We start from the raw sequence: 22,724 nt of genomic DNA on the forward strand, positions 1-22,724 counted from the left end.
CATGGTTTACCTTCTACTTCTAGACATTATGTTTCAGACTTAGTGCCATGCAGCGTTATAAGACATCAATAAATTAATATTCCAATTTACTTTGAAAGAATATTCATAGATTTATTTTCAACTCAATAAAGTGCAATTTATGTGTTTAAATATTCCCTCCATAACATTCTACCCCCCACACACCTAGAACTATTTGTATAATATTTTCAAAAGCACAGAAATGACTTTAGAAGCCTCAGTACCTTTTGCAGAAGTCACTTAGGAGCCCACATCTTGCTAAAAGTCAACAGAACTTGGATTCCTAAGTGCCTAAGGTACTCTGGTAATAAGGTTTGAGTTATTAAATATAAATAAATATAGTTGCTTTAAAAATGTTACCCTTAGAGATGCTGTTTTCCAGAAGAGAGGAGGAAGTTCTAATAGTTTAGTTTTCTTAGATATATTGATGAATGCATCTTGGAATACTTTGAAATATTCCATCTTGTATTAATGCTGCATAACAGAAGGAGTTGCATTTTGTCTTTCCTTATATAATAAACCAAGTTTCATGGAACAATTTGTTTTAAAAACCCCCCAAAACTAGTTGTTGTTGTTAAGGCCCAGGTCCTGCAGTCTGATCTACTAATACCCTTGTTTCTACACACATTCCTACTGAAGTACCTGGAGTACTTCCTGACACAAGGGTCCTCCCACTTGGATCAGATTGTGGGGTGGGACCTAATTTTGGTGGTGTTGAAAGACGCTACGTTGGTGGTCCTGAGAATTAAGTGTTTATCCACTGAATATGTACCATACATATTTTGATAAAGCAAGCTTCTCCATTCTACCCGCACATGTGCCTCAGATGTGGAGATCATCAGTAAGAGTAAGAAAGGTAGTTTAGTCTCTGTGATTGTCTCCGTTGATACTGCCAGTAAAGGTAGTAGTGTGATATTTATTTGTAACATCTGTTCACTAGAGGCTGTTCTGAGACCACCAAGCCACTTTATTCAAGCTATTGAATAGCCATCTTTATCCCTAATAGAAAACTTTGAAAAATATTCTGTTTTAGATGCAAAATGACTTTATACATTTTAGATTTTGATTTTGGTCCACTCAACGATTGTTAATAAATATAAGTTTATGAAAACTGGATTTTCCTAGCTACAATATTTGCTGCTATAACCTATTCCTAATTTAATATTTCTGTAACATATCAATGATATTTCTACAGCAACTTGTAATTGGGGCCAATGGAGTCTTCAAATTTGATTTTATTGTAAGTTTAGGGGAAATCCCTTAAGCTTCAGTGCTGTTTCATTATAGTATTTTATTGAAGATAATATGAATTTGTTGATGTGTCAACTACTCAAAAGGCATTATTTTTGTAAAAACAGTAATAATTTCCTATATTGAAATTGGATTTACAGGTATAGAGTTTATCACATAGGTATAATTTAATTAATTGCTAAAATGTGCAGTAACAGTGTGCACCAACATTTATTCTACCCTAATCCTGTGGATGAAGTAGATGAACTAAGAAGTCTTTTTCCTTTTATAATTCTTGTATCAATATTTCACAAAAGATTAGAACAAGAAACAAAGGAGAATCTAATAGAAACTACAGGAAACATGTACGTTGGTCATATTTAATTTCCTGACTTGGAAATCACTAAAATTAATCTGCAGCACCTCTGTGTTCTGTGGTTGGCTCCTACCCAAGTATTGGCTTGGCTGACTTTGCTTACCTTTTGAAATTTGATGAAATCACATTTTAAGATTATATTAATACAGACTTTTTTTATTATTTTGCCTAACTATTTTACTTAAAAAAACAAACACCTCCCCTCCCAACAATTCTTTGAAGGTTATATAGGATTTTTTAATCTAAAATTGTAAGTGCTGTTTTTGCTGACCAAGGCTCTTGATAACTTTTTTGAACATATTACTAATAAAAACTATACTGTCTTAATATTTTCTGGATTTTTTTAATGTTTTTCTAGTGTAATAAAATAGTGAAAAATACATGCAATTCTCTAAATAGGTACAATAACTCTATACTAAAATAATGAACTCACATAACCCTTATGAGCTTTTTAGTACATTTATTCATGCTTATCTTCATCATTTAGGCCCCATTCTTGCAAACACTCTGTACCTGGTTAACAATTACAGAGAGTAATCCCACTGAAGTCAAAATAACTATTGAAATAAACGAGACTACTCATGATATTAAAGATAAGCACATGCAGGGGCGGCTCCGGGCCCCAGCATGCCAAGCGTGTGCTTGGGGCGGCATGCTGCAGGGGGCGCTCTGTCGGTTGCCGGGAGAGCGGCAGGCAGCCAGCCTTTGGTGGCATGCCTGCGGAGGGTCCGCTGGTCCTGCGGCTTCGGTGGAGGCACGCCTGAGGGAACGCCACTGGAGCCATGGGACCGGCGACCTGCAGAGCGCCCCCTGGGGCATGCTTGAGGCGTTGAAATGTCTAGAGCCGCCCCTGAGCACATGCCTAAGCATTTGCCAGATTCAGACCTTGAAGATCACCCAACACTTCACTGTCTTGCTGCTTGTTTGGAAGCAGTAACACTGTGTCTTAAAGGAACTACTCATGACGTGTCTCATTTGCCCAGTTTTCAGAGATAGAGGATCTATTTGAATATAATGTAAATATTTGTTTAAATATTAATCTACAGTAATTTTGCCTACTTTTACAGTTTGCCATGTACACAACAATAAATAATTGGCCAGTTCAGAAGTATTTCCTAGTGTTTTGAGTCTGTGACCCTACATTGTGTACAGTAATGCCTAGACATTGGAGGTAGAGGTAGGGACTACACTGGCTGGTAGTTTACCTTCCTCCCTTTTGAAATTATTCCTTGGCTTTTATCATTTTAAGTAAAAACCATAAACAATAGTTATTTAATTTTTGTGTTAAACATATATTAAGATTCTCTTTAACTTGTTTTTAATACTGGAGGATATCTTTGTTTCACTTCCTTCCTCTGTATAGAAAGGGTATGTTCACTTTTTTTCCTTCTGTTCTCCCTTCCCCCATCAAAAAAAAATAGTAATTGGTGCTGGGATTGATGCACTGGAAACTCAGGTCCTCTGTCCATAAAACTAGTACAGCAGTAGCAGTGCTCCCTTGTGTGTCATGCCATTATGTCTCAAACCTGACCAGAAGGAACTGTTTCTAGAGATGTGAAGGTTTTTACTTTGACCTCTCTGCTGAGTCTGTCCGTCAGCTTATGATACTGAACACTTTTCTGGTTGAGACTGTATTTTTGACCACCAATTCATTTCACACTGGTTACTGAACAGCCACTGTCTAGTAACCAGTTTGGTCACTACCAGCCTGGGCTGGATTTTAACCTGTGAACTGAAGATGAAAGGCTCTACATCCTATTACCAATTCCCTTGAGCCATCTATTTCTTCTCCTCAAGCCTTCATGCATCCAATATACTATTCTGTTCCTGATGTTGTTTATGTTAGAAATCATCCTCAGTATTTTGAAACTTCTTCCCCTTCTTTGGGGTGCTTTTTTTTTAAAAGGGAGAAAAATTGTATATGCAATAATCCTTTAATAATTACTTTGTTTCTTCTTAACTACTTTTTTCTGCAGTTTCACCATATAGTTGACCATATAGTTTCATCTTTCTTTAGAGTTTTGAAATTTGGAAAAGTATACAGTACAATAGTGATACTTTTAAAGTGAATGGTTTGGTAAAATTAGGGCTTAATGTGTATATCCAAGTGTCCTTATGTTATCTTGTTTTGAATTTGGAGATAGAGCTATATTGAGAAAATCTCATCAAAATATTTTTCGTGACTATTATGTGTATCTTTTGGATTTCTGAATGATGGACTCTAATGAAGATTGCATTAGTGCAAAAGTCAGAAGCATTGTACTCATGGGCCAACAAAAGTTAAGCTGAATTTAAAATTGAGGAAAAAAAAGTATTGTCTTTCTCATAATTAATCAACACTCGCAAGCATGTATATGATGTAATATATATTATCCATATTTTACTATACTTTATATTACAGTAGTGTACATATATGTGATATGCCAATATACATTTCCTTTCCTCTCCAACTCTGTTAAATAGCTGGCAATAGACCTTACATAAAGTTATTTTTTTTCTTCAAACATAGTTATTTTCTTACCCATTAATGTATGCAGCATAGTAAAGAGATGGCTGTACAACTGTCCTAGAATCTGTTTTCTTGGACATTTGTAGTGCTTCATGAGATCATCTATTCAAGTCATACACCACGATTTCTCTAGAAACTGAACCAGTTCTTATTTATTGTAAGTAGTTGCATAATAATATGCAAACACTTCTATCTCATATAGAGAATTGCTTAACATATGTTTCAGAATTGAAAAATTATTTGCTTTAAAAAATAAAATGTACATTTTTATGAGCGTTTCAGTGTTTGTCCAAAGGACAAATGTAATTACTATTCAATAAGATAGATTTTTATGTTAAATGCCAATTGATTTGTGGAAGACATATAATATTCTTAGTAAATCTAAATTGGACACACAACTTAAATTATATGGAACACACAACTTGAAAATGTTACAAACAGTTCTCTACATTTCAGAAGACCAAACTTTTGATAACTATGGCCTTTATCCAAAGTTATGACATGTACGTTTTTATTATTACACAATTAAACACAAAAATAAGGATTGAATAAGATATTAAGCAATGGCATACTGTATATGGGTGGAAGAGTCTTGATTCATAGTTGTAGACATCATGCCATTCTGTATATTTGGATTTATTTTTGTAATTGACCTTTTTATGAGGTCAGTTGCACTCAGTCTGTAGAATACAGCTGTAGTTGCCTTTATTCTAGGGAGTGGCTGCTATAGCAACTACTGATGATTACTAATTTCTTTTCTCTAGAGTGATTGAATAACCTTCTAGGATACAAGGTCATATGCATAATTATTTTTGTATTGTATATGTGTGTGTGTATATAAACTCCTGTTCACACTAGCCAGTGGACTATGATACTCTTGCCTTGAAAACAATTGTCTTCCCCTGTCCCCGTCCCTCCACCCCCAGAAATGTTAGTTAAAACCAGTGGCAATAGTCATTTTGATTTTTTCTAGTTATTTGCAATATGCTGTTTTGCTCATTACTTAAATCCTTATGTCTGAAAAAAATTATAGAGAAATGTGCAGCATAATACATATCTATGTCAGTTTCAAGCACAGCCCTTTGTTCTTGTAGAATCTGTCTTTTTAGTTTTGCTTTTGTGTTCCGGTTATGAGGTAAGGATCTGTTTTCTTAGTAGCAGCCAGTGATTTATTTGTTCACAGAAAAATATTCTCTCAAATGTTTAGTAAGAAAATATGATTACACTGATATTTTGATTTTGATCTTTTAAAGTCTTTATAATGCTTATTGTTTAATCAGCAGATGAAAGGATTACAATTAGTCTGATACTAAATTGAGAGATTAGTCACGACAAAATAATCATATAAAGGGACCTAGAAAGTTACTAATATGTGCAGGAAATAATAAAATCCAGCATGAGAAAAATACAGTCTAGTACAACTGGGAAAATAATTTGAAAAACAGATATTGGTGGTATGGGACCAACTGTGAAAACAGTAATACTGAAAAAAAACTTGAAAGTGCTCATGACCAGCAAATTGGATTTAATTTTGCAACATCAGAAAACAATGACAACAATGCAATTTGGACTGTATTAACAGAGACATTCCGTTATTGCTTAGTGGGTTTGTGTTCCTTCTAAATGACACTGGAGAAGTAGCAATTTAAAATACTGGCCTGTGGACTGCCTTCAGAAAAATGTTGACAGACTGGAGGGATTTAAAAGAGAAAAATAGAATGATTAAGGGTCTAGAAGAATGACATTGTGAGGAAAGAGTGAAATAAAGAAGTATGACTTGGATAACTTATGGCTAAAATGGTAAACATTGACATGTATTTTAGGACAAAAGGATCAAGAGGGGAGAGGAATTGGTCAAACTGAGTATAGCTAGGAGTAAAGGCGCATACTTGTGCGCCGGGAAATTTATGTTAAAATGCATGGATGTGGAATCTGACTGATCAAGATACAGTACTTGGTTTTGTTTTATTCAGGAGAGTTGGGTGAGCATAAAATGTTACCAGAAGACTTTTGCCTGCCAGGAATGTTACTTTACACTAACTGTATATAAACTATGTATACAAAATGTTCCTTGTGCAGTTTGTATACAAGCTCATGTTTAATTGCAACAAGTGACAAACATAAACACAAGTCTTCTGCTAACGTGATATATTCTAGCAATATACATTTAAAAAGGATAATTGACTCTTAAATGAATCAAGCCTTTGACATTAGAAAGCTGTCTAGAGGAAACAGTCAGGGTCAAATCCCTTTTCCCCTGAAACCAATGGGAGATTTGGGCCAGGATTTCACTCGTATAGTTTAAACTAAATTGTAATTTGTCTGGCTATGCTGGAAGAAGGACAGGAGACGCTGGATGTGATTTAATTGGACCACAACTTCATTATTAACAGTCTGGGGGTACCTGGCAGATAGGAGTATACAGTGCATATAATTCCATGATTATTTTAGTATATCCTAGGAGGCTTTTGTCAGCCCTCCACCTTCCTCATCCTGGTGCCCAGCCCTCCTGCTGTTGGGACCTTGCCATTCCCCCCTCGATTGAGGGTTAAGGTGGGCTATAGAGGTGGCGGGGTTTGGCTCCCTGCTATGCTAGTCATAGGAGCCCTGGAACCCCACTCCCCCTTTTCTGCTCCTTTAACAAATACCTCCTATAAATCCTTTACCAATCAATTTATCTAATCACTATATTCCTTCCCTATGGAGTAACTGCACTGGACATCTGCCCCACGTCAACATGAGTTGTGACCTCATAGACTAACTCCCATTCCATGTTTGTCCCCAACTAAGCGCCCCCACTTCCATTGAACTCAATGTGGGGAAGGCAACCCCCTCCCCCCAAACTCACTTCACCAATGCCAATTTGGCAGTAAGGGAAAAATTCCTCTCAGGCCTCCCAAGAAAGGAGTGACTAGGTCAGTGCCCACAGCAGATCCTGACCAAACCTGATATTTCTCCATTTCCATGAGTGGGAGGGTGGGTGCTGTTCTACTTGGTCCAGGTAAAAGAGGGCTTCTTCTGCTCCTACTCCTACTCCTACTTATATAGCCTTCCCTCTCTTCTGACCACTTTGGAGGAGGATGAATCAGCATCCCCACAACCTGCTCTGTGGTTGCTGCAACATGAGTCTCCACAGTGCTTAATTTGTAATGAAAAAGGTGCTGGGGCTCAAGCAGTTTTTTACTTCCATGACTGACACAGCAAGCCCAGAGGTGCCGGGGCTCAGCCCTGGCACAAATTAAGCACTGACCCTGTGTCTTCCCCTTAAACAGGTACACACCTTCATCCAGCAAGCCATTTCCACATTCATGTTTTGTCCATGAATCCTGGATTTTTGTAGTTGTTTCTCTGAGTTAGCTGGAAGATTTATAAAAATAACATTTTAGCTTGATAACTTATTATTATATGTCTGAGGAACATTATTTGCGGTCGTTATTACATTATTATGCATAAACACTTAAATGTATACTTGTTCTAAGCATCTGAGGTAGTAAAATTATGAATAATTGGAATATAGGCTAACAGTTTCCGCTTTTGATCAAACCATGCTCTATTTGCAGTAACTTTGAAAAAAGACTTGGCAGATATGGAGCTGTCAAAATTATAAGTGTCAGAGAATGCCTTGACCTTGCAGAATTGTACAATTCACTACTTGGGCTGCTTTTACCTTCTCATATACAGATTACTCTTTGATACACTATAGTATTTACATGTTTTAGGACATAGCAATTTTAAGCTGCTACTTAATATTTCATATTAGCACAGTGTAGGTGGGCGGTTTTGTGATTGGTTCTTCTTTAATACTGTAAACATTTCAAGTTTTAAGATGTTAGGAAAGAGTTTTTCAGTAATTCTCTATTAAAGTGAACGATACTGCATGGGAGGTGTGTGTGTGTGTGTGAGAAAGAGGAGTATTATTTCTTCTCTCGCTAAGGCCCACAGATCACTTACAATGGGTACTTCAACCTGCTTATGTCTTGGGGGCAGAGTTAGACCTGTCAGTCACTGGCAAAAGGTGATTCCTCCAGTTTTTTCTGCTTCTCCAGTGGCTGGTGGCTCAGCCGGACCTCCCTGCGCAGAGATTTTCTTAGTCAAATTCCGATCTTTGTCACATTTCTGGCTAACAATTTGGCTCAATAACATGTCATTCTAATTCCCAGTAGTGTCCTAGGGCTGTGTTACTTTTGAGGGAGACTGAATGCTCAGCTTTGCTTCCCCTTCTCATGCATTTACAGTGACAGGTGTCCCTGCAGGATTCAGGGAAAGCCAGAAGCAAAAGGAAGATTCTGTGTTGCCTGCTTTACCCTTCTTATTGAGTGACTCATTGGGGAGCTCAGCAGTGTAGTATATTCTACCTAATGGTCTCTGGGAAGGTGTAATAGAAGGATGGGGATTTCCAGCCATACCTAAAGACTTAGAAAGTATTGGGCTGTTATAACTAGCTGCTGCTGTTAGCCACCATGCCTTATGTCTAGGGTATTGTTCTGAGCTTCTACTGCAGGCCCTCCTCATCCTTCCTTCAGCAGCTGGCCATGGAATTACAAGAGGGCCAGCAGCCTAGGTATGGAAGAGCAAGGTATTTTAGTTCTTTCTATCCCCCTGGCCTGCATTGTATAAAGCCAAAAAGTTCCTCAGTGTGCACCAGTCCAAATTCAATCTGGTGTCACTAATGGTGGTCAGGGCCTCTGTGTTCCTGAATCAGTGATCTCTGAACTGTACAGACCCTTCATAGGCAGCTAAGTCTGGGCAGGCTCACCTCAGCACTCTTCTTTGTGCATGAAAACTCCCTGGTGGCTTCAGACCAACAAAAAGTTTATCACCTAGCACCTCAAGTGCCTTTGCATGTTTTCATAAGCAAGGGGGACATAGGTGGAGAGTATTGCAAATAAGGTTCCTGTCAACCTAAAAAAAATCTCACAGTCTATATCACAACCTAAGGACTTCTCCCTGAAAATGATAGTGGCATACACATCTGTTCCATGCAGCATCGTGGGGCTTTGGTCCTTGAGATCAGACACTTGGGCCCAGTTCTCATAGTGGTTCAGTGGAAGATTTTATGGAAAGCTGAGGCAATTCAAAGTAATCAGAAAAGTCGATCTATAATCTGGATTCCTGCTAGACTTTATAGAAAGGAATATAACTCATATGGCAAGTTGAAGCAATCCATGAAGTACAACAGAAGATACCAATTTGTAAGGGGTAGGGTACTGAGGCAATGTCAGTAGTTTCCCTCAGTTGCGTACCTGCTGTTGTAATGCTATCTGCATGACCCTATCGGGAGTTAGACCCCCAGTTTGTGCCAGGCTGTTTCAATTTGAGAGCCAGTGGGTTCTGATAGCGTTAGTCAAAATGAGATCACTGTATGTTGTGCAAAGGGGATACTCTCTGGGGCTGTGCAAGAATCACAGGAACAGATTTGTCCCAGTTCCAATCTCAAGTAACCCATGGGAATAGGAGGACATAAGTGAAGCCATCCATCATCTGGTTCAGATTGGAGCAATACAGCCTGCTCTTCATCCTATTTCTAACCTCAGAAAATCAGAAGGAAACAGAGCAGGACTCCATCTGAAGCATCTAAATAAGTTATTGGAGGAGGCTTATCTTCAAACATTCCTGTTTTAACATCCACAAACAGTACTTCAAGTTTGCATATGGATGGCAGTTTTCTTCCCCCAATTTCAATCATTTTCTTTTTATCAGACTAATGCTTTCAGGATCTCTTCCAGAATCATGGTAGTATTAATATTGGCTTAAAGGAAGAAGGTAAAACAGTTATCACTTCGTATACAGTTTTTTTTATGGTCAGGGCTCTCTGTTACAGAGACAAAAGTAAGACAAATAGCGATATGGTTTCTGGACAATCTGGAATTCATGATAAACACAGACAGAGGGAAGTCGACCATAGGCCTCAGTGGAAGATGAATTCTATCAAGTGCAAAGTCTCATCTCAAAGATGGTCAGAAAGAAGAACAAGAATCAAAACTCCAGTTCTTATTGTAGCCAAATGGGAATGAGGATCTCATTCACAGACATGCTTCAATGAACCACAATTTGAGACCTATATAGTGTATATCCTTTACCTCTCTTGTCTATTAGCAGAGCTTAAGATCCTTTTGTATATTCTCTGCTTCCTCAATTGTTGAGTACAGAGAATATGACTTTTGAAGAGTTAGTGAACCAGTCAGAGAGTCATCGTTCATTCAGATGCTCACTGAGGATAATGGAGGGGGGCTTATTCAGGTCCCAATTCAATTCAAGGAATAGGTGTCAGAGCACAACATCCACAAACCGCCCAATAAGTTGTTGGAATAACTTGTTTCAAATAATGAATGAAGTAACCCGGTGGACATCCATTTTAGATTAGATTCTGACCAACATTGAGGAATTGGTTGACAATTTGAAGGTGGAAGGCTATTTGAGTGAAATGATTGTAAAATGATAGATGTTATGATTCTAAGAAAAGGAAAGAGTGAGACCAGCAGAATAAGGATAGTGAACTTTAAAAAAAAAAAGCAGACTTTAACAAACTCAGAACAGGTACGTCAGCTCCCATGGGAAGAAAATCGAAGAGAGAAAGGAGTTAAGGAGAGTGGCACTTTTTCAAAGATATGGCTCCATGCAGGAGCTCTTTAATGACCTGAAAATCAAAAAGGAAACTTAGAAAAAGTGGAAGTATGGATGAATTGCTAAGGAGGAATACAAAAAATACCACAATCACGTAGGGACAAAACCAGAAAGGCTAAGGCACAAAATGAGTTATATCTTGCAAGGGACATTTAAAAAAAGGCAATAAGCGGTTTTTAAAATACATTAGGAACAAGACAAAGATGAAAGAAAATGTAGGTTCTCTATTTAGTGGAGAAAGAGAGCTAATAACTGATAACATCAAGAAGGCTGAGGTGTTCAATGCTTATTTTTCTTCAGTCTTCACTAAAAAGGTGATTGATGATTAGACACTCAACACAATTAATATTAACAACAAGGGGGAAGGAAAGCAAGACAAAATAGGGAGAGAACAGATTAAAGAATAATTAGTAATGTACATGAATTCAGCTCAGTGGGGCCTGATGAATTTCCTTAAGGAACTAGGTGAAACAATCTTGGAACCACTAGTAATTATTTTCAAAATCTTCTGGAGCATGGATGAAGTCCCAGTATACTGGAGAAGAGCAAATATAGTACCAATCTTTAAAACAGGGAACAAATAGAAGGTGGGGAATTATAGACCAGCCGGCCTACCTTCGATACTTGGAAAGATACTGAAACAAATTATTAAAAAATCAGTTTGGAAGCACGTAGAGGACAATATAAAGCATGGCCAACATGGATTTGTCAAGAACAAATCATGCCTAACCAAGCTCATTTCCTACTTTGACAGTGATAAGAGGAAGTAGTAGACATACTATACCTTTATTTTAATAGCGCTTTTGACACAGTCCCACATAACATTCTCAGAAGCAAAGGAAATGTGAGATAGATTAAATTATTAATAAGATGGGTGCACAACTGATTGAAAGACAGTACTCAAAGAGTAGTTATTAATAGTTTGCTGTCAAACTGGGAGGATGTATCTAGTGAGGTTGCACAGGAGTCAGTCCTGGATCTGATACTAGTCAATATTTTTATTAATGATTTGGCTAATGGAGTAGAGAGTATTCTTATAAAATTTGCAGATAACAAAATGGGAGGATTTCAAGCACTTTGGAGGGGAAGATTAGAATTCAAAACAACTTTGACAAATTAGAGAATTTGTTTGAAATCAACAAGATGAAATTTAATAGAGACAAGTGCAAAGTACAACACTTAAGAAGGAAAAATTAAATGCACAACTACAAAATGGGGAATAACTGGCTAGATGTTATATGGCTGAAAAGGATCTGGGGGTTATAGTGGATCACAGTTGAATGAGTCAACATTGTGATGCAGTTGTGAGAGAGGCTAATACCGTTCTAGGATATATTAACAGGAGTGTTGTATGTAAGACATGGGAGGTAATTATCCTACTATATTTGGCACTAATGAGGCCTCACCTGGAGTATTGTGTCCAGTTCTGGGTGCCATACTTTAGGAAAGATGTGAACAAATTGGAGAGAGTCCCAGGAAATACAACAAAGATGATAAAAGGTTTAGAAAGCCTGACCTCTGAGGAAAAGTTCAAAAACAAAAACAAAACTGGGCATATTTAGTCTTGAGAAAAAAACAGAAAGGTGAGACTTAAGCCTTCAGATATGTTAAGCGCTGTTATAAAGAGGACATTGATCAATTGTTTTCCATGTATACTGAAACTAGGACAAGAACTAGTGGGCTTAATCTGCAGCAAGAGAGATTTAAGGTGGATACCAGTGAGTCACTGGCCAATGCAGTGGCCCTACTCGATGGCCTCAGAGAAATAGGCCACCACTCCTTCGTGCTCGGCACCAGATCCAGATCCAATACGGAACTCCAGGAGATGCCTCCAATGGACACAGCTGAGCAGAGAAAAAGAAAGGAGCCCCTCGTCCAGTGCAAGCCTCCTCCTTGTCTTCCCCAGGTGAGGCTGTTGTGGTTCCCAGCAGCCTACTTTCCTGGATGATTTCAGGGCCCATCAGGACCTTCTGAAGTGGGTCACTTCAAACTTGGGCTTGAAGTTGGAGGAGCTCAAAGATACATTACACAGCCTCATTGATATCCTGGCTGCAGCAGCTCCATCCAAAGTGGCCCTGCCAATCAGCGAGGCGGTGGGACCAGTCAAGGCCCTATGGAAAACTCCTCCTTCTCTGGCCCCCTACTTCAAAGGATGGAGAAAAAGTATTATGTGCCAGCAAGGGAGGTTGATTACCTGTACTCGCCCGCCCCCTGGGTTTCTGGTGGTGTCTGCAGCTAATGAAAGGGACAGGCAGAGCCAGAGTACTAACCCCAAACAAAAAGACACTAAGAAACTGGACGTTGTCAGAAGAAAGGTTTATTCCAGGGGTAGCCTCCAACTTTATTTAATCAATCAGCAAGCTTTGCTGGGGAGATATGATTTTAATCTATGGGATTCCCTGAACAAGTTCAGAGTTCCTGCCTCAAGAGTCGAGGCAGGAGTTTGCGGCCCTCCTAGAAGAGGGTAAGAATGTGGCCAGGATCTCTCCCCAGGCAGTTCTGGATGCTGCCAACTTTGCAGCCCAGACAGTGTTATCTGCTGTCACCATGAGGCGCTGTTCCTGGCTCCAGTCCTCTGGCCTTCCCATGGGGTTCGAGTCAATCCAAGACCTCCCATTTGAAGGCTCTTCCCTTTTCTCAGAGCAGACAGACACAAGATCAGGGCCCTTATGTCAGAACCACCATACACTGTGATCTTCAAGGACAACGTCCAACTGCCCCTTTTCCACTGCTGCCATGGACCATACAAAAGATAGGAAGGATGGAGAGGCAGTGATACTTTTTATGCCTTTTGGGCTGAAGAAGTGATAGTTCTTCAATGTGATTAGCCTAGCATTGGACCTTCTGATGTCTCTGTTTCACAGAGGAGACCTGTTTGTGCAAAAAATAATAAACCAAAAAACCAATATATTACTAGTGCAAAGTCCATAATATAACTGCCATGTTAAACAAGTGAATTGTAGCCTTGATTTCCTCCAGGAGGGCGTAACTTTGGATTTATAAGAATATGCAAGCAAAACAGTCAAATCTTTGTTGTGCAATGTTATCGGCATATTAAAGAAATGGAAGTTTTGTACACATCCTGTTACTATATGCTTCTGTAGGGCAACAACCCTTATTCTAGCTCACAAGGTTGTAAAGCATGACTGTGGAACTTCATTCTGCTCCTTGAGAACATACCAAGATTCTTCAGAGAGTGTTGTTAATACTTAGGCCTGTTCTACACTACGATTTTAGGTTGAATTTAGCAGCGTTACCTCGATTTAAGCCTGGAGCCGTCCACATGACGAAGCCCTTTTTTTTTTTCTTGACTTAAAGGGCTCTTAAAATCGATTTGTTTACTCCACCTCCGATGAGGGGATTAGCACTGAAATCGGCCTTTCTGGGTTGAATTTGAGGTAGTGTGGACGCAATTCGACAGTATTGGCCTCTGAGAGCTATCTCAGAGTGCTCCATTGTGACCGCTCTGGACAGTGCTTTCAACTCAGATACACTGGCCAGGTAGACAGGAAAAGGCCCGCGAACTTTTGAATTTCATTTCCCCTTTGGCCAGTGTGGCGAGCTGATCAGCACAGGTGACCATGCAGAGCTCATCAGCATGATGTGCAAATTGCCAGGGCACATTGCCTGGCCCGTACTTTGTGAGAATTCTATGTCCATGTCTATGTCTCATAGACTCTAGGACTGGAAGGGACCTTGAGAGGTCATCGAGTCCAGTCCCCTGCCCTCATGGCAGGACCAAATACTGTCTAGACCATCCTTAATAGATATTTATCTAACCTACTCTTAAATATCTCCAGAGATGGAGATTCCACAACTTCCCTAGGCAATCTATTCCAGTGTTTAACTACCCTGACAGTTAGGAACTTTTTCCTAATGTCCAACCTAAATCTCCCTTGCTGCAGTTTAAGTCCATTGCTTCTTGTTCTATCATTGGAGGCTAAGGTGAACAAGTTTTCTCCCTCCTCCTGATGACACCCTTTTAGATACCTGAAAACTGCTATCATGTCCCCTCTCAGTCTTCTCTTTTCCAAACTAAACAAACCCAATTCCTTCAGCCTTCTTTCATAGGTTATGTTCTCAAGATCTTTAATCATTCTTGTTGCTCTTCTCTGGACCCTCTTCAATTTTTCCACATCTTTCTTGAAATGCGGTGCCCAGAACTGGACACAATACTCCAGTTGAGGCCTAACCAGCGCAGAGTAAAGCGGAAGAATGACTTCTCGTGTCTTGTTTACAACACACCTGTTAATGCATCCCAGAATCACGTTTGCTTTTTTTGCAACAGTATCACACTGTTGACTCATATTAAGCTTGTGGTCTACTATGACCCCTAGATCTCTTTCTGCCATACTCCTTCCTAGACAGTCTCTTCCCATTCTGTATATGTGAAACTGATTGTTCCTTCCTAAGTGGAGCACTTTGCATTTATCTTTATTGAACTTCATCCTGTTTACCTCAGACCATTTCTCCAATTTGTCCAGATCATTTTGAATTTTGACCCTGTCCTCCAAAGCAGTTGCAATCCCTCCCAGTTTGGTATCGTCCGCAAACTTAATAAGCGTACTTTCTATGCCAACATCTAAATCGTTGATGAAGATATTGAACAGAGCCGGTCCCAAAACAGACCCCTGTGGAACCCCACTTGTTATATCTTTCCAGCAGGATTGGGAACCATTAATAACTACTCTCTGAGTATGGTTATCCAGCCAGTTATGCACCCACCTTATAGTAGCCCCATCTAAATTAGTAGCCCTCATCACTCTCATCACCGCGCTGCTGTTGCCTCATTGCCTGGTTTTGCTTTTGCAGCTTCTGGTTCTGCACTGAAAAAGGGCACAAAACAATTGTCTGCCATTGCTCTGATGGAGGGAGAGGTGACTGATGACATGGCTTACAGGGAATTAAAATCAACGAAAGGGGTGGCTTTGCATCAAGGAGAAACACAAACAACTGTCACACAGAATGGCCCCCTCAAGGATTGAACTCAAAACCCTCGGTTTAGCAGGCCGTTGATTTCACAAAACAAATTGGGTCAATCTCTTGTTTTGATCCACTCCATCTATCTTTTACATCTTAGTCTGGCAGCAGACAATGCAGTATGATTGCTAGCCATCATCATCTCCTGGCTGCTCACCAGAAGATGGTGCAATACGACTGCTAGCCATTGTCATCACCCGGTTGCTCGGCATAAGATGGGAATGACCTGGCTGAGTCACTCCCATGTCTACCCAGGCGCCCCTGACTGACCTCACTGAGGTTGGCTAATAGTGCACCCAGGAGTATGACGACGATGGTTACCAATCGTAATGCACTGTCTGCTGCCAAAAGGCAATAAGCTGCTGCTGTGTAGCACTGCAATACCGCATCTGCCAGCAGTACCCAGGAGACGTACGGTGACGGTGAGTTGAGCGGGCTCCATTCTTGCCGTTGTATGGTGTCTGCTCAGGTAACCCAGGACAAAAGGCGCGAAACGATTGTCTGCCATTGCTTTCACGGAAGGAGGGAGGGAGAGGGGGGCCTGACGACATGTACCCAGAACCACCGGCGACACTGTTTTTGCCCCATCAGTCACTGGAATCTCAAGCCAGAATTCCAATGGGCAGTGGAGACTGCGAGAACTGTGGGATAGCTACCCACACTTCAATGCTCCAGAAGTCAATGTTAGCTTCGGTACTGTGGACGCAATCTGCCGACTTAATGCACTTAGAGCATTTTTGTGTAGGGACACACACAGTCAACTGTATAAAAATGATTTCTAAAAAACTGACTTCTATAAATTCAACCTAATTTTATAGTGTAGACATACCATTACTGTCTATTAAAGTAGACATTCCAATAGCTACCATGTGTACTCAGATGAGTAAGTTTGACAGTTTCTCAGATGAGACCCAATACTTTACTTTTGATTCTGGTACATAGTCTTGGCAATTTCAGTCACAAATTAAATTTAAAGAATTATTCTCCCTTCTGTTAATTATCAAAATCTAGTCCTTAAAAGATCTGACAATCTTAGAGCAGAGAAGTCCCATCTCCTGTAGTGAGATCTGCTAAGTGGCCACCTGACTATCGTTGCATAAATTCACCAACCTCTGCATATTGGTCATCCAGTCTTCAGCAAATGCTATTTTTAGGCAGAATTCTTCTCTGCATCTTAGTGTCTAAGGGGAGATGAAAGAAATAAAATATACCTAGTTTTGGATGTACATATTTAAAGGAGGCAGACTGCTTTAAAGGGTCAGTCGTTGGACCAATCCCATTCAACTTATTCAAAAATGATCTGGAGACAGGGGTAAACAGTGAGGTGGCAAAGTTTGCAGATGATACTAAACTGTTCAAGATAGTTAAGACCAAAGCAGATTCTGAAGAACTTCAAAAAGATCTCACAAAACTAAGTGATTGGGCAACAAAATAGCACATAACATTTAATGTGGATAAATGTAAAGTAATGCACATTGGAAAAAATTACCTCAACTATACATACAATATGATGGGGGCTAATTTAGCTACAACTAATCAGGAAAGAGATCTTGGAGTTATCGTGGATAGTTCTCTGAAGACGTCCAGGGAGTGTGCAGCGGCAGTCAAGAAAGCAAAACAGAGTGTTAGGAATCATTAAAAAGGGGATAGAGAATAAGACGGAGAATATCTTATTGACCTTATATAAATCCATGGTACACCAAATCTTGAATACTGTGTACAGATGTGGTCTCCTCATCTCAAAAAAGATATACCGGCATTAGAAAAGGTTCAGAGAAGGGCAACTAAAATGATTAGGGGCTTGTAGCGGGTCCCATATGAGGAGAGATTAAAGAGGCTAGGACTTTTCACCTTGGAAGAGAGGAGACTAAGGGGGGATATGATAGAGGTATATAAAATCATGAGTGATGTGGAGAGAGTGAATAAGGAAAAGTTATTTACTTGTTCCCATAATACAAGATCTAGGATCTACTAAATGAAATTAATGGACAGCAGGTTTAAAACAAATAAAAGGAAGTTCTTCTTCACACAGCACACAGTCAATCTGTGGAACTCCTTACCGGACAAGATTGTGAAGACTAGAACTATAACAGGGTTTAAAAGAGAACTGGGTAAATTCATGGAGGTTAAGTCTGTTAATGGCTATTAGCCAGGATGGGTAAGGAATGGTGTCTCTAGCCTCTGTTTGTGAGAGAGTGGAGATGGATAGCAGGGGAGAGATCACTTGATCATTACCTGTTAGGAACCTGGCATTGGCTACTGTCGGTAGACAGGATACTGGGCTGGATAGACCTTTGGTCTGACCCAGTATGGCCATTCTTACATTATGTTCTTATGTTGCTTTGAAAATCATATTGTAACAGATCTGGGGACTTATCACAATGAAGAATAGCAAAATTTCATCTGTGCTTACCTCACATTTTTTGAGTTATGAGATCCACAGATCTGGTTCATCTTGGAAACAAGTGGATCATCCAAAGTAGAGAGAGAAGCTGACTTGTAGAGATTTGAATTGTCTTTCATTATGGGGAACGTTTAGTGCTCTGCAGTAGGAAAAATTGTGCTTTTTCATCAAAATGTATTTAACCCAATCTGTAATTTAGAAAAATGAAATTGAATTATCCTGGTTGTGGAAGTTGTCTTAACTGGAGGGAACTTCAGGAGAATGCCAGGGACCAACAGGCTGGGTTTGCCACAAAGCTGCAAGCAGGCTGAAAATCCATTTTAATGGATCTGTGGTCCTTATTGCCTGAAGAAAGGAAATGTTCAGATAAACATAGATACACTTCCCTGTATGTGCATAGAAGTGAAAACTAAGTGGTGCTCTTTGTATATTAAAGCAAGGAATTTCAGAGTGAGACATCTCATGCTTTCCTTAATTCTCCTACTTGTGCCTAATGATTGCAGCAGGTATGTGATATAAAATCCATCCCTCCATCACTCTTTTAGAATAAAAAATCCAACATTTTCTGAAATAGCTGACACAAATGCTGTATTAGTGACAGTGATGGCTTAGATTCATCTGAGCAGTGGTGAGAGTAATGAGCCTGAGGAAACAGCAGCTACTTCACCAAGGGGATCTGTCCTACTGGATAAAAGTGGCGGCTAAAAACTGTAAAAAGAAATGATCATATATGATCTACAGTTGTTTTTTAAACTTGCGATGAGTGTTCCTCTTTCAGTACTCTCAGAAGCACTAATAATAATATGTATAATTCCTATTAAGGCCAGCTGCTTAAACTCATTAAATAATTATTTTCATGTAGTCAAAAAACAAGAACAACAAAAAAGAGTTTTGTAGGTACTTCTGTAACTTAGAAACAGCTGAAATTAAATCAAGTTCAGAAAAAAGTCGCTATGTTGTGAAATTCTGTCAAACGTCAAGCCACAGCAAAGTTGGGGCTTCCTAAAAAGGGGGCTCATTACGTAATCACTGATAGACCTATAGCTGTAGTGGTGCTAGCAAGCCCTGTATATAATAAATGACCTAATATTAGTTGCTATGAAGAATCTGATATTGATTTGTACCATTAGTCTCTTGCCGATTTGCTGAAGACCTGAGTTTTTTAATGCTAATGGAAATAAAGTGCTTTACAAAACACTGAACATGAATACGGGAACATGTCTCTGAAATGGAAAAACTGTCTAGGAAGCTTTTTAAAAATATATTTGTTTTGTTTGTTCTAGTACAGATACTAACAACATGTCACAGCACTTCCATGTGCAGACTGTAAGGTTTTTTGGCTAATGACTCAGTTTAGTAATCTGAGATTGCTGAATATCTGTAAAAACTAATGTTTATTTAAATATAGAAAATGTAGGGAACTTGAAATTCTTAACCCCAATCAAGTGACTACTTGAGAATACTATAAATGTGTTATAACAGGTACCCCTGAACTGAATAGGAAACAAGTAATAAAATAATTAGTATGGATAAATGGCAAGGTACAAGAAAACATTCAAGCAAAATGGGTATATATAAAATGAAAAAGGAACTCTATCCCATCTGAAGTCACAGGACCACAAACTGTGTCTGCTAATATGCTTAATACTAAGAGGACTCAGAACCTGATGCTGGAATGAACTCTGCTTGAGCAGAATCATTTTACTTGTACAGAGCCCCATTGACTTCAGGGTTCTGTGCAAACAGAACTCATTATAGGATTGGTTCCTAACAAGGAATCTGAAGATTAAATTGCCAAAGACAGAAAAACATATAACATGAAATTCTATAAAGAAGCCTCTGAGAGAATCAGTATGTCTCCTGGACTATCAGGAGTAACAGGAGCAATTCAGGAGGGTAAAGCCACTAAGTAAGCGAAATTATTTGTAGTTTAGTCTTCACTAGAGCAAATGTTTGGGAGATACCTACTATTTTCCAGTAATAAGAATATGAAACAGTCAGAAATTATAGTGTCACAGAGAAGTGTTGGAACAAACTAGACGAGTCACCACAGCTGGCTGGCGTTCCTACAAGGGTTCTGAAGGAAATTAAAAATGAAATGGCTGAGCTGCTACCACTAATATGCAATTTAATTAAAACCAGTTATTATACCAGCAGACTGCAGGTATCGTAAATGATATTCCTGTCTTTAAAGGTACTGGGGTAATCTTGGGAACAGCAGACCAGTAGCCTCATTTAATAACAAGTAAATTGACTGAAACTATAATTACGGTACATTTATAAAACACCTAGTTAAACGTGATATGGAAGGACCAAACCAACATGGCTTCTGTAAAAGAAAATAGTGCAATGCCAGACTCCTAGAATGCTTTGATCCTATCCACAAAATAGTGGATGAAAGAACACTGCTTTATGATTTATTTTCACTATCAAAAGCCTCTTGCAAGAGTCTATTAAGAAAACTGGAAGTCAGAGGGATGAGCTAAAAATCTGTTATGGATTATGTACTAGTTAGGAGACAAAAATGACAAGCAGGAATAATTGTCCCAAGGATCTCTACAAAGCTAATGTTTAATATATTTATTAATGATCCAAGTGAGATGGAAGAGCTTTGCAAATGAGACATAACTATTTAGTTTAATCTAGAGTACAGAAGACTGAAGATCTTCACAGGGACCGAAAGATGTTAGGTAATTGGTCAGATGAAATTCATTGTTGAGAAATGCAAGGTAGTGCTTGTTGGAAGGAATAATTTGAACTACTCCTACACCTCAGTGGATTCTAAATTAATGGAAGCCACTTAAAAGACCTGAGTTTCATTGTGGACAGCTCAGCTAAGTTGTCTAATGTGCAGTAGTGGTCCAAAAGGAAAAATGTTAAGACGTGAAGAATGGGATTATAAGCAATACTGAAAAAAAATAACAACATTATATAAGTGATAGTGCACCATAACATTGAACATTGGGATCCAGTTCTGGTCATTCCATCTAAAAATGAGATACACTTGAAGTGGAATGGGTCTAGAGGCAGAGAAAACCTATGTATAAGGACTGAATGAAAGAGTTAGGAATAAGAGGCACATTTGTAAAATAATAAATAGATTGCAGTGAGTCATTCTGCATTGGCAGGAAGGAAAGAAAGGAGTGTATTTGAAGGCTTCTATGATCTGTTGGAGGAGGTGTGTTAAGTTTCTGGCAATCACAGTTCCTGCCATTTTCTATAGTCATCCAGGCCTGTCCTCTGTGGCTGTGATTCAGGAGGACTTGAATAAAAATATTGGTTGTAGATCAAAGATTACTGATCTTCCCAGACCTTGCTGTATTCCTTGACGGGGTGTCTGGGTGTTCTGGGCACAAGTATTGCTGGAAAAAGCTTCTGCATTGATTCCCTGCCTGCCTTGCAGAACTGGATAGTACCCCAGAGAGTTGGAACTTGAGAACCGCTCTGCAAGGCCCCTAGCAAGCTAAAAATGACACAACATTAGAGAGTGAGGAAGAAAGCTCTATCCTCTACAAGGAACACCTCAAACAACAGGGAAGGGTGGGAAAGGTCTGACCTCAACATCCTCCTCAACAGTAGAGGACTCAGCAAGAGAATCCTGCTAAGGAGGGTGGATCCTACCATTTCACTCCTAGACAACAAGTTTAAATGTTACATTTCTGTCAAATTATATGTAAGAGAAAATCTCACTAGGTATATGTGACCAGGATCCCAGTGGGGGCCAGGTAAGGTTATTCAACTAGGGTGAACTGCAAAGAATGGGACAGAAAATCCTCAAAGCTAGTGGATATTTCAATACTTAGATTTACCAAGCCAGCACAAAACAGCTTTTTAATTACCTTACTGGTTGCCCAGAAGCCAACAACTCTGTCCCTTAAAGTAACCCAGCCTCAGGCCTCCATCCAGGTATCCAAGTCAAATATGATGAAGATTTCCAAAAATCTTATTTCATCATATAAAAGAAAAGGTTCTACCAACCCCAAAAGATTGGACACATTACCTCTCAAGTTAATGAATATTCCAGATCTTACCCAAATACACGCTTACGGACAATTCTTATTTACTAAACTAATATTTATTAACAAACAAAAGGGAGGGAATATGGTTAAAAGATCAATATACATGCAGACATGAGTTCAATTCTTGAGGTTCAGATACATAACAGAGATGGTGAGCTTTGTAGTTGCAAAGAGCTCTTTTTGAATTTAGTCCCTAGGTTATAGTCCAATGTCCAATATCATATTCAGGGTGTTTCCAGCTCAACTGGGACCTCAATCTTGCTACTCAAACTTCCCCTGATGAAGCTTAAGCAGATCTGAGATTAAAAAAGGCTTGAGACCCAACGATCTTTATACATTTACAAGCCACATTTGACAAGTCGGAGTCCCTTGGGGAACAACAGGTAATTAGGGTAATATTGAAGTAGGGCCATCACTGGTATTTATCTATATAAATTAGCATAAGGCAATGGCCTGTTTCTCCACCACTGACAAATTATTAGCTCTGCATTTCAAAGAGAGATGAGTATAGCAATATTTACAGTTCATTTAAATGCTTGGATGTTCTTTTGATCTCTGAATTAA

The 22,724-nt window shown here is 39.2% G+C and overlaps 2 protein-coding genes across 8 annotated transcripts in view; one reads left to right on the top strand and one right to left on the bottom strand.

The window, feature by feature from the left end:
* Window positions 1-22,724, top strand: part of WDR7 (WD repeat domain 7) — a 367,588-nt gene that overhangs the window by 114,970 nt on the left and 229,894 nt on the right. The gene's annotated exons all lie outside the window — the stretch shown is intronic.
* LOC127046995 (uncharacterized) overlaps window positions 1-22,724 on the bottom strand; it is a 441,735-nt gene that overhangs the window by 17,522 nt on the left and 401,489 nt on the right. The gene's annotated exons all lie outside the window — the stretch shown is intronic.

Source organism: Gopherus flavomarginatus, chromosome 3, assembly GCF_025201925.1.
Source record: "Gopherus flavomarginatus isolate rGopFla2 chromosome 3, rGopFla2.mat.asm, whole genome shotgun sequence".
Classification (NCBI taxonomy): Eukaryota; Metazoa; Chordata; order Testudines; family Testudinidae; genus Gopherus; species Gopherus flavomarginatus.